Here is a 12,739-nt window from a genome sequence, read left to right as displayed (position 1 = left end):
GTGGAACTTAGACTTCGCGAGTCACACTTGGTTGTGTTACTGGGACGTCGATATTTCCGTCTGGAGCACATGTCTACACCACATATGCATGAGATTGCATTGCATTCATACATTGTTGCATTACATCGCATTATTGACTTGATTATGAGATGTTTGGTATTGTACTTATGATGTTGGACTTGGATTGGATGTATTCAGACTTGGCATGTTTGAGGATTAGATGCTTTACTTAAGCGATGATGTGTATCTGGGTTCGATTACATTTGAATTATCCTTGTTGATTTATGCCTGTTGAATTATCCTGGAGCACCCTCCATAAAATTAGTCGTTTGATTTGTTTCTAAATGATGAAGGATAAAAGGTGTTATAACAATGAGTTGACTCCTAGACTTAAATGAACGATCGGAGTATTTATGTATTGGAGCATGGCACTAGTGGTATTTGACTTGTAGTTATTAGAGAGCAATTGTGACCTAAGGGTATTGATGTTATGATGTGTGGTAGATAGACGTATAACTTGAATTAGTGATTATCATGGTTGTTTGTGAATTCTTTTACCAATATGCATTACTAACTATTGTCAGCCTATGATACTGATACGCTCAAATTACACCTATTAATGGCGTAAAGCGGACGTTGTCAAATATAGTAACCCAACAAGGTTGGGGTCGAATCCCACAGGGAATATGGAGAGAAACGAGTACTAATCGTATGCGATACCGGTCTTGAAATGCTTTAATCCTATTCCGGATAGTTTGAATTGATTGTTGAATAATGTAATTTAATACTTTGACTTAAAATGTAATTAATGTGAGAGAGAGAGACTAAGGTTGTGTTCCCCAATTTGATTAGATATTATGCTTCAGGTTTCAAAGTGATATACTTCTAATGGTTGTTCTATGAATATGCACTTGGTCACTTAAAGACTTCTTAATGTTTTCCAACAGTTAAGCAGTATTTCCTCTTTATGATTCTTCCGAATATAAAAGAGTTATAATCGAAGAGCGACCAATGATGCCAATTTAGACTTATTCTTATTCCTAAGTTAGTCTATTAAACGAGGGTTAACGCCTCGAGTCATTGTTATTCAATCTTACCAATATTGACTCTCTTTCCCAAGAAAAGTCAATATAATGGCTTCGGCTAATGCTTGCAATCATTACCCAACGTTACAACTCAAAGATAGAATAAATAACAACAACCATTATGCATATATCAATAATAGAAACCCATTCACATAATACCCATCATGGGATTCACAACCTTAGAATTGAAATTAGCTACTCATAATGTTTCTTGACAGAAAAAGCTTAAAGATTAACATAATACACTTACAATACTAATACAAGATGGAATGAGAGTGAAGTTGTTGCCTTAAATGCTCCAACCACTTCAAGATTAAAAACCTAGGGTTTATGCCTCTAAAATAAAATCTGAATGATGAATTAAAACCCTACATTATGTATTTATAGAGCCAAAAATCGCGCCAAGTTTCTGGACAAAAATGCCCTTACGCCGCATTGTTACGGACCGTAACTCAGGTTACGGTCCGTCCTTCATTTCGTCATTTGACCACTTTGACGTTACGACCACCATACGACGGACCGTACCCTGTGTTACGGTCCGTCCTTCTGAAGCGTAAGTGGTGACAATTACTTGGCAACTCTCTGGAATTTTGGATGATGTTACGGTGAAGGGTTACGGACCGTAACACTAAACCGTAACACTGAAGGTTTTATTGAAACTCTCTGGAAATTTAGCTCATGTTACGGTGACATGTTACAGACCGTAACATGAGTTACGGACCGTAACACTCCACCGTAACACTGATGGTTTCAATGAAAACTTTCTGGAAATTCAGGCCCTGTTACGGTTCAAAGGTACGGACCGTAACATGAGTTACGGACCCTGTTACGGTCCGTAACATGAGTTACGGAGCGTCGCTTAGCTCCAATTTGTCCGTTTTTTCAGCATTACTTCTCATTTCCGATCCTTAGTTAATCAACCCTATAAAACACAAAAATAACATAAGAAACAATGTAAAAACACTTAAAATCAAGCAACATGTCTAGTTACAAAGGCATAAAATGTGCTAAAATTCACGGCACATCAACACCCCCAACTTAAGCTTTTGCTTGTCCTTAAGCAACTACAACAATACTCGCTACTAACACACGACATCTTAGCAAAATAAGAATGACTACGGTGGGTTTGGCATGTGTTTCTAGCACGGACTCTTCGATCCAAGAAAAATATTTAGGCTCTTATCCATCTCCTGTTTGTGACACAAAACGCACATTTTAGAAAAATTTCAATTAACTATGAAACCTCAATTAATGACACAATCATAGTACGGGGGTCTCTATGCACATGAATTTCAACTTCCGGAAAGCCAGTTACTTTGAAACCTACAATCCTTATGCCCTCACATAGACCAAAGAATGTCCCAACACACATTTACGACATAAATGGGACAGAAGACTAAAGAGACAGAAGAACACTCACACTCACAAAGAAATTTGCATACCATGCGTGCGCAAACCATAGGCTTGCCTTTATTTTCCATGCATTCAACTCTGAACAATTTGATCGTGATCACATTAGGACTTTTTGGGCTTGTAACGTTGGCTTAGGGACGGGTAGGATGAATATTTGAGTATCGGTGACTCACTCTCCTCGACACTTCTTTTTGACTTCATTCATCATTCTTCCTATCATTTCCGACCCTCCATCTTTAGCGTGGATTTATTTAGAACTTATATACCTATATAACTATTTTTTTTTTATATCCACGCTGAATTATGTCCCTTTATATTCGTGATCACCCCCAACAGGCCTTTGGCCTCATTTTCCGCATCTTGACTTATCACCCCCAACTTAGGCTTTTAGCCTCATTTTCCGCACTTTTGACTTGTCACCCCCAACTTAGGATTTTAGCCTCATTTGTCATTCTTCCGTGTCAAGGAGGGACTTGGTGCCAAATGGGATTATTCAAAGAAGGGAAATAGGTTAGTTCATGGTTAATCGAAGAAAAAGTCTATAGGCTCAAAAATGGGAGACTAGGGATCATTTTCTGTACGGGCCAGGCTCATTTAAGATACTTGGGGGTTAATACAAAGAAAGCCTAAGATCACTTCACAATCAAATTCTCCTTAGAATTCACGCACGACCAACCGGGCAAGTTCTAGATTGCAAGCATCATATGCAAATAGAAGCTAAAAACTCACCACACAATGGTATAAGGATTGTTTAAATATTCCGACTTCATTTCCGTTTGAAGAATTCATATGCATAAACACCCTTTCTTTGCAATGTCATTAAAAGAACCATACATGTCAATATCAACAACTCATTTTTGATGTATATCACAAATTATTTTTCGGAGGGATATCATTGAACTTGTAAAAACCATTTATATCTATGCTAGAAACACGGACCACTACCACTTAAGTCATCATTACTTTACTTCTATATTAAACATCCTAAACATGCTAGGTTTAACATACACATAGCATTCTTCGGGAATAGAAACACATAGCAAAGAACAGCCGAAGAACGTCCTAACACATACTTGCTAATAATAATAATAATACCAACAAAACAAAACAATAACAATTGTCTTAAACACATGCTTATTATCACAATTTTGGGATAAAATTCCCATCAAAACAAAAATACTAAAAACAATCTCTAGTATACTAAAACAGCAATCCCAACAACCAATCAGTAAATACTACACCCCCAACTTAAAAGCATGCATTGCCCTCAAAGCATCAATATAACGCATTAAAAAAAATGAAGGGCCTCCCTGGAGCGCACTAGGCAGTCGGATCTGTCGCAGCATCATGGGGTGGAGCAGTGGGTGGGGGAGAAATACGGTGAGCCGGCTCAATGGGCTGAGTTGAGCTAGAAGTAGCTCCTGCGGTGTCGGAACTTAACCGGGACTCCTGGCGGATTCTTTTCAAAGTACGCCGCTCCTCTTCCTCATTCTGTGGGCGCAACTCAGCATATGGATCAAGACTTTGGAGAATGGGCTCGAGATCTGGCGATGCTCTGCTTCGCTTCCCTTTGTCCACAGAGGGGATATCCTCCTCCAACTCCTCGTCATGCTGTTCCTCAACCGTGTCTTCGTTGTCATCATCCCCTAGTAGGCTCTGAACCGGCTGGTATAGGCTCTGTACCAACTCCGTGTGTACTTTAGGAACCTGGTCTGTCGCCACAGCCACTTCCTGGGCCTTCAATTTCTGCACATCATCCTTGACAGACCTCAACTCACTCCGAATAGCGCCCAATTCCAATGTAGGGTGTGTCCTAGTCAGCTCAGTCATCCTGCCCTCAATACCATCTATTCGGGAGTGGATTTGTATGTGGTCCGCAGCCATTTGTTCTTTTATCGGTCGCAGCGCTGCATCAATAGCCCTTTTTGTGTATAATTTTAGCTCAGTCATGATCTGCTTGACCTGCCTATCTGTGCGATCCGCTTGCAGGACCACTGCCCCAAAATTGTCCTGGTTGAACATCATTTTTCTCGCAAGCTCGGGTGGGACTCCTGGTGTTGCCTGCGGTGGTGCTAGGCTTGCTCCAGTGGAAGAGGTAGGACCACCCGAAGTAGGTGCGGCTGGAGGTGGCATAGGCTGTGTAGCATGATCAGCCGGTGGAGCCTCAGAATCTGTGGGTTGATCTGCAGCAGCTCCCTCTTCACCCATGATAGCCAAGGGTATAACATCTGACCCCGTAGGCCCCTCCGGCACCTCAGAAACCGATGCAGAGGGCAACGAACCCTGGCTCAACACCTCATCTTTCCCCTTTGTGATGTCATAAATATGGCTGGCAATCACACTATGATCGATATGGGGTAGGGGTTCTGGTTCTGCACGCAAGCATAGTAGCGTAAGCAGGCATGGATGAATGAGGGACGTGGCCGGCTGGGTGGCTCTCTCTCGGAGGTCTTCGGCTATCAGTCGTCCGAAGTTGATCTTATATCGCGACATTATGGAAGCCACAAGAACAGCCCTGTCTGGAGTCAAATAATTATCTGATTGGGTAGGACGGATGCGGAACAGAACAATTTGCCACCAAAACTTTGCCTCTGGCGTTAGGGTGTTTTTCCAAATCTGCGTGGTGGCTGTCAACTTTGGCACTATGGCCCATTCAGGATCTGTTGTCCGTGCAATAACAGAAGCTACCCATTTTCGGACGGGGATTGTATCCTTCTGTTTAATTTTGTAGGCAAACTCCCCTTCTTCCGCTGCTGTAGGCTCTATATAATCTTCCCCGAATAGTGTTTTATTTATAGCCGATGGAGAGACATCTATCTTCTTTGTCCGGAATACAACCTCATTCATTGCCGGTACTTGAGTTGTTCGCTGCCCTTTCTTCACTACTTTGAATACAGCTGCCCCATATGAAGCATAGAATTCCCTAACAAAAACCGATATGTAGGACCCAACGGGGTTTTTCAAAAACTCCAACTTGTGGAATCGGATAGTATCACTAATGCCGGGATATCCTTCTATTCCATCGAAGATGACATTCTGTTCCTCGAAAATACTCCGCCTTGGGTCCATTCCCTCACCTTTTACCCGCTCACACCCCTTGTTATACAAATCTTCAGATCCCTCCACATTAAACCGGAGGATCTTCTCAGTCATAGCTTGCAGCTGAATGTCAAGTTTCCTTCTTTCCTGTTCGCGCTCTTTTTCGTGCTCCTCCGCAGTAGGATGTCTAATGGGTGGTTGAGGTCGGTGTGTTGGTGTGATAGCCCGCTGGGGTTCATTTTGGCTCGACTCTCTCGACGAGCTCGACTCTCTCAACTCCTCAGTCGAGCAGGAACTTTCTGATTGTGGGTCTGGTTGGCTGGGTGCAACTGGTGGGGGTGGCTTGCTAGGTATGACCGACCTCTTTTTAGGCCTGGCGTCCTTGATCAGATCGTCGTCGCGCAGCCGTGAGGTTACCTTGCTTGCAGCACGACCTTTTCCTTTTTGCGCGACCTTAGGTGAAGCCTTCTTTGATTGTCGTGGTTTACCCATACCTGTGGAAGGAAAAGTTAGATATGATGTACGAGAAGTTGTTAAAAAAAATTAGACACCTTATGAATTTAAGCTAAGGACTTTAATTAGGCCAGGTACCGTAACACAGTCGACGGACCGTCGATGGTGTTACGGGCCGTATCTTCAACCGTAACTGAAATGGTTCAATTAAGCAAAGGGACCGTAACACAGTCGACGGTCCGTATCGTAGGATACGGTTCGTAACGTCTCACCGTAATATGATCAAAATTTCCAGAAAAGTTACTGGAAATTTGAGAGGTGTTACGGTATGATGTTACGGTCCGTCACTCGTGTTACGGTCCGTAACACCTCACCGTAACGTCTGTCAAAATTCCAGAAGGTTTTCATGGAATCCATCGATGTTACGGTGTGGTGTTACGGTCCGTAACATAGGATACGGTCCGTAACATCCCACCGTAACATCAGCCAAATTTCCAGAAAGTTTTCATGGATATTATCGGTGTTACGGTGCGATGTTACGGTCCGTAACGTACGTTACGGTCCGTAACACATAATGACGGGCAACGGATTAGCAAACAAATGACTTGGCCAAATTTTCTCGTTTTAAGCACGAGGCCAAGATTTTCGACTTAATGTCCCATGGGTATGTTGTAAAACAATATTATATCCCCTCACATGCCTCGGGTTACTCAGACTTCACCCGGTTTTATTAAAGTTTTTATTGGGGACTTTTATCGAACAGTTGGTGGGCAAACCGATTTAGTGATTTCACAAATGAAACCTTTAACCGGATTTGCCCTCCAATTCAGTGGGAAGCAATTTCTTGTGCCCACGAATCTTTTAAATAGCACCAATACCAATCCCAACCCCCAACCATTGTCAAATCCCCCATAACTTATCAATTGAAATTCAAACTCAATCAACACAGCCCAAAACACGAATTTCAACGCATATTATACGAAATTACTCATGAGCATCATAGAACTAGCATTGATAGCTAAAAGAAAAAAAGCAAAGACATGTAATACCTGATCGTTGGCGATTGTAAGGATGAAACTCAAACTTACAACAGGGATTGTGATAAGAAGATATCAAAGAGATTTTTAGAGAAATATGGGGGAGAATGGAAAGATGAAGAGAGGAGGATGTGAAGAAGAGAAGAGAGGATTTATGAGGGAGAGGGAGTTGAAAAACGTTTTAAGAATCCTTTTAATTTGAAATGGGAACCGTCGGTAATGTATTTAAACATTTTCGACAATTACGTTACCTGTTACGGACCGTATCCTGAGATACGGACTGTATCTTGTGTTACGGTCCATCAAACGACCCCATTTCACTTATTCATTAATGACCTGGCAGTCCAATCGACGGACCGTAACTCATGTTACGGTCCGTATCACCTGGCGTAACATGTTGAAAATTTCCAGTGAAGCCCAGATTTTGTATCAAAGTTACAACTCAGTGTTACGGTTTGTAACACGTACGACGGACCGTAACTTGTACCGTAACACTCTTCCTCATCCTTCAGTGATTTTTTCTTTTTTTCTTTTTGCCTTTTACGCTTCATGATACGGACCGTAACATGAGTTACGGGCCGTAACATGGAGCGTCTCGCCTTGGATCACTCAGCAGTTATTTGGTCCCTTCTGTTCTCAAAATCCCACCACATTAGCACATCAACAACACAAAAGAATACAAGGAAAGTACAAACTTTAAACTACTTACAAAGCAGTAAATGTGGGTTGCCTCCCACACAGCGCTTGGTTTAACGTCACAGTTCGACGTGGTACCTCATTTTCGAGTTCAAGAGCCATATTTCAAACGATACCTATCCACGACCTTACCATCATCAATACATCAATGGTAATTCTTCACTCTTTGTGCATTCACCTTAAAAGTCCGAGTGCCATCCTCGGATTTCACCTCAATGACGCTTCTATTTGGGGACACACTCACAATTTCAAAAGGACCAGACCAACGGGACTTTAACTTACCTGGAAAGAACTTCAGGCGTGAATTGTACAACAAGACCAAGTCTTTTGGCTGAAAATCCCTTTTTAGGATCTTCGTGTCATGATAGTATTTCATCTTTTCCTTGTACAGTGTTGCACTTTCATAGGCATTGTACCTAAATTCATCCATCTCGTTGATTTGAAACAACCGCAGCTTGGTTGCTTCATGCCAATCCATATTCAGCTTTTTCAATGCCCAAAGGGCTTTATGCTCAAGCTCAATAGGCAAATGACATGCCTTCCCAAATACCAACTTATACGGTGAAGTCACTATAGGCCTTTTGAATGCCGTGCGATATGCCCATAAAGCATCATCCAACGTTTTAGACCAGTCAGTGCGATTCACATTGACCGTCTTTGCCAAGATGCTTTTTATTTCTCTGTTTGAGACCTCAACCTGACCACTCGTCTGAGGATGATATGGAGTGGCAACCCTGTGATGCACGCCATATTTTTCAAGAAGATCAGCAAATGGTTTATTGGAGAAATTAGATCCACCATCGCTAATAATAGCTCTAGGAGTGCCAAATCTAGTAAAGATGTTCTTTTTGAGAAACACATTGACTCTCCTACCATCATTGTTAGGCAAGGCCACCGCCTCCACCCATTTGGAGACATAATCCACTGCGACAAGAATGTATTTCAGGCCGTAGGAGCTCACGAAGGGCCCCATAAAATCAATTCCCCATACATCAAATAGCTCCACCTCAAGAACAAAGTTCATCGGAGTTTCATGCCTCCGACCTATTGTGCCCTGGCGTTGGCATTTATCACAAGAACGTGCCAACATATTTGCATCACGATAAATGGCTGGCCAGTAGTAGCCACACTCTAGCACCTTGGCTGCTGTTCGATTTCCACTGTGATGTCCACCAACTAGAGAATCATGGCATGCTTTCAAAATGTCCATCACCTCAGATTCCGCCACACATCTCCGGATCATATTGTCAGCACACGTTCTGAATAAGTAAGGCTCATCCCAACAATACTGTCGGCAGTCTCTCAAGAACTTCTTCTTTTGATATGTCTTCAACTCTTCAGGAACGATGCCAGTTACCAAATAATTGGCAATATCGGCATACCATGGTGCCACATCATTGGAAATGACCAAAACTCTTTCATCCGGGAAAATGTCATCAATATCTAGCACATCACTCGGTCTCCCTGGTGCTTCAGATTTTCTGACCCTTTCCGGTCTTTGACTTCAAAGTCAAATTCCTGTAGCAACAAAACCCATCTTATCAACCGAGGCTTAGCATCCTTCTTCGCCATCAAATAGCGCAATGCAGCATGGTCAGTGTGAACTACCACCTTGGCACCCAACAAATAAGCCCGGAACTTTTCAAAAGCATAAACAATGGCAAGTAATTCTTGCTCCGTTACTGTATAGTTCAGCTGAGCTCCATTCAATGTTTTGCTGGCATAATAAATTGGGTGCAGGATTTTGTTTAGCCGCTGACCAAGCACAGCTCCAATTGCAAGACCACTGGCGTCACACATTAATCCAAAGGGAAGTGACCAATCTGGGGACACCACAATCGGTGCGGAGGTTAATTTCAGCTTCAACTCGTCAAACGCCTTGATGCACTTCTCATCAAAATTGAATTTGGAATCTTTTTCCAAGAGTTTGAACATTGGATTTGCAATTTTTGAGAAGTATTTGATAAACCTTCTATAGAATCCGGCGTGTCCCAAGAAACTCCGAACTCCTTTTACTGAAACGGGCGGAGGGAGTTGTGAAATCACATCGATTTTAGCTTGATCAACCTCAATCCCTTTTTCTGATATCTTATGGCCAAGGACAATGCCCTCCTTGACCATAAAATGACACTTTTCCCAGTTGAGCACAAGGTTGGTCTCCTCACACCGTTGCAACACCCGATCAAGATGAACCAAACATTCATCGAATGAATCTCCCACCACAGAGAAATCATCCATGAAGACTTCAAGAAAGTTTTCAACCATATCAGAGAATATGGACATCATGCATCGTTGGAATGTAGCTGGGGCATTGCAAAGACCAAATGGCATTCGGCTGAAAGCGAATGTCCCATAGGGATACGTGAAAGTAGTCTTTTCTTGGTCTTCCAATGCGATATTTATCTGGTTGTACCCTGAGTACCCATCCAAGAAACAGTAATAAGATCTTCCAGCTAGCCGATCAAGCATTTGATCAATAAAAGGCATAGGGAAGTGATCCTTGCAGGAGGCGGTATTCAATTTTCGGTAGTCCATACACACTCTCCAACCAGTGACAGTCCTTGTTCGAATCAACTCATTTCTAGAGTTCGAGACAACAGTGATGCCTCCTTTCTTTGGCACACACTGGACTGGGCTTACCCGTTGACTGTTGGCAATAGGGTAAACCACCCCAGCATCTAGCCACTTAATAATTTCCTTCTTCACCACCTCTTGCATCGGTGGGTTTAATCTTCGCTGATGTTCAACACTTGGTGAACTTTCCTCCTCCAACTGTATTCGGTGCTCACAAATTCCGGAAGGAATCCCCCGGATGTCTGCAATAGTCCATCCCAAAGCTCTTAAATGCTTTCTCAATACTTCGATGAGTCTTTGGATTTGGCCCTCATTCAGAAGTGATGACACAATAACTGGGAGGGTGGCATTCGTTTCAAGAAACACATATTTAAGATGAGCTGGAAGTTGCTTGAGATCCAACTTCGGTGGCTCAATAATTGATGGTTTTGCTGGAGGAGTTGCTCGTTTCTCTAGATCAAGAGATAGTTTCTTGGGCTCATAAGAGTAAGACCCCAGACCGATGAGTGCATTTATTGTCTTAGTATATCCCTCCATTTGTTCAACATCAAAATTTACCAAGATGGCCGATAGTGTTTCACTCAAACATTCTTCCTCCATTTTGAATTCCACAGCATCATCCACCTCATCAACAGAATTGATGACTGAAATACTTTGATAAGGACTAGGTAATTTCATACCTCTGCTTGCGTGGAAAGTCACCTCCTCACCGTTCACCCGGAACTTTATTTCGTGCTTCTCGGAATCCATAAGAGTTCTCCCTGTGGCAAGGAAAGGTCTTCCCAGAATAATAGGAATTTCTTGATCAATAGCACAATCAAGAATCACGAAATCTGCCGGCAGAAGGAATTTCTCGATTTGAACCAGCACATCATCAACTACCCCCACTGGCCTTTTTATCGATCTGTCAGCCATCTGAAATCTCATGGTAGTTGGTCTCGACATCGCTAGCCCCGATCTCTTAAATATTTCCAGGGGCATAAGATTTATGCTAGCCCCGTTATCACACAAAGCCCTGGCAAAATTTTGCTGCCCTATGGTGCATGGAATTGTGAATGCTCCCGGATCTTCCCTCTTTTGCACTGTAGTTTTGGAAAGGATGGCACTAACGCGGTGAGTGATACCCACAGTGTCGTGTTTCAATGGCTTTTTCTTCTTTGTTAGGAGATCTTTCAAATACTTAGCAAAGCCAGGCATTTCTTGGACAGCATCCATGAATGGAAAATTCATCGTTAACTGCTTGAGTTGATCATAAAATCGCAAGCACTTCTCATCTTCTGTTTTTCTCACCAGCCTTTGAGGAAAAGGTGGTGAAGATTTGAACAATTGGCTCAAAGGGCGAAGAGCACCGGAAAGTTTTGCCTTCCCCTTTTCCTGGTTTTCCACCGGTTCCTTTGGTTTATTAAGATTCAGCTCTTCTTCAACTACAATGGGGACTTCCTCCCCTGCTTCTTCCTCGACAATATCATCCAATACATTAGGCTGCGCTTCTTTTTCAACAATTGGTTCCTGATCAATTGGCTTTTTATTGTCACCCTGAAGTATTTTTCCACTTCTGGTGCTAATGGCAAGTACATTCTCCACATATTTCACTCCACTACCTTTTGGATTAGGAACTGTATCACTCGGTAATTGTCCCCGTTGAGGAGTATGCACTTCTCGGGAAAGGTCTCTGAATTGCGCTTCAAGCTTCTGAATGGAAGCTGAATGCGATAGTTGGACCTGGGACATTCCCTTGATTGTGCTCTCTGTTCTGTCTTGATTCATCAGCATTTTCTGCATCATACTCTTCAGTTCTGCAGAATCATTAGACGTGTTGCCAGCAGAGTTAGTAGCTGAATTATCTCTCCATGGCTGGGAATTGGATGCTTGCCCCCTAGGTGGAATGTAGGGGTTAGAGCTCTTGTTGCCATAATTATAGTTATTGTAATTCCCTTGATTGGTATTACCCTGATCTGTTCTTCCATAATTATTTCCTTGGTAATTTTGTTGAGGCCTTTGCCATGGGTGATTACTGGGACCTTGGTAGTTTTGCCGTTGATAACCCCCTTGCGAGTTATTGACATAATTCGCATCCTCATATTGTGGCTGCCCCTCAAGATAAGTTTCGTCAGAAACTTGATACATTCCGGGAGCATGAGGTGGCATCTCATCGACAACATTTACACATTTGTCCTCTTTCTCCATAAGCCTTTTGGATAATAAATCCACGGTGGTTTGCAATTGAGCGAACGCATGATCTCGCTCATGATTTTCTTTGGCCACCGCGGCCGCAGAGGGACTACCATATGATAGGATTTCGCTATCACTCGAATGCCAGGCTTGATTATGGGTAGTAAGCTTGTCGAGCAACCGGGTGATGTTGACAAAGGATTTGTCCATGAAGCATCCCCCAGCTGCAGTGTTGACAGCTATTTGATTCATTGTATCTAGCCCCTTGTA

Source organism: Lycium barbarum, chromosome 9 (genome assembly GCF_019175385.1).
Source record: "Lycium barbarum isolate Lr01 chromosome 9, ASM1917538v2, whole genome shotgun sequence".
NCBI classification, from domain to species: Eukaryota; Viridiplantae; Streptophyta; class Magnoliopsida; order Solanales; family Solanaceae; genus Lycium; species Lycium barbarum.
The sequence above is the reverse complement of the archived record's forward strand: the minus strand, read 5'-3'. Positions refer to the sequence as shown.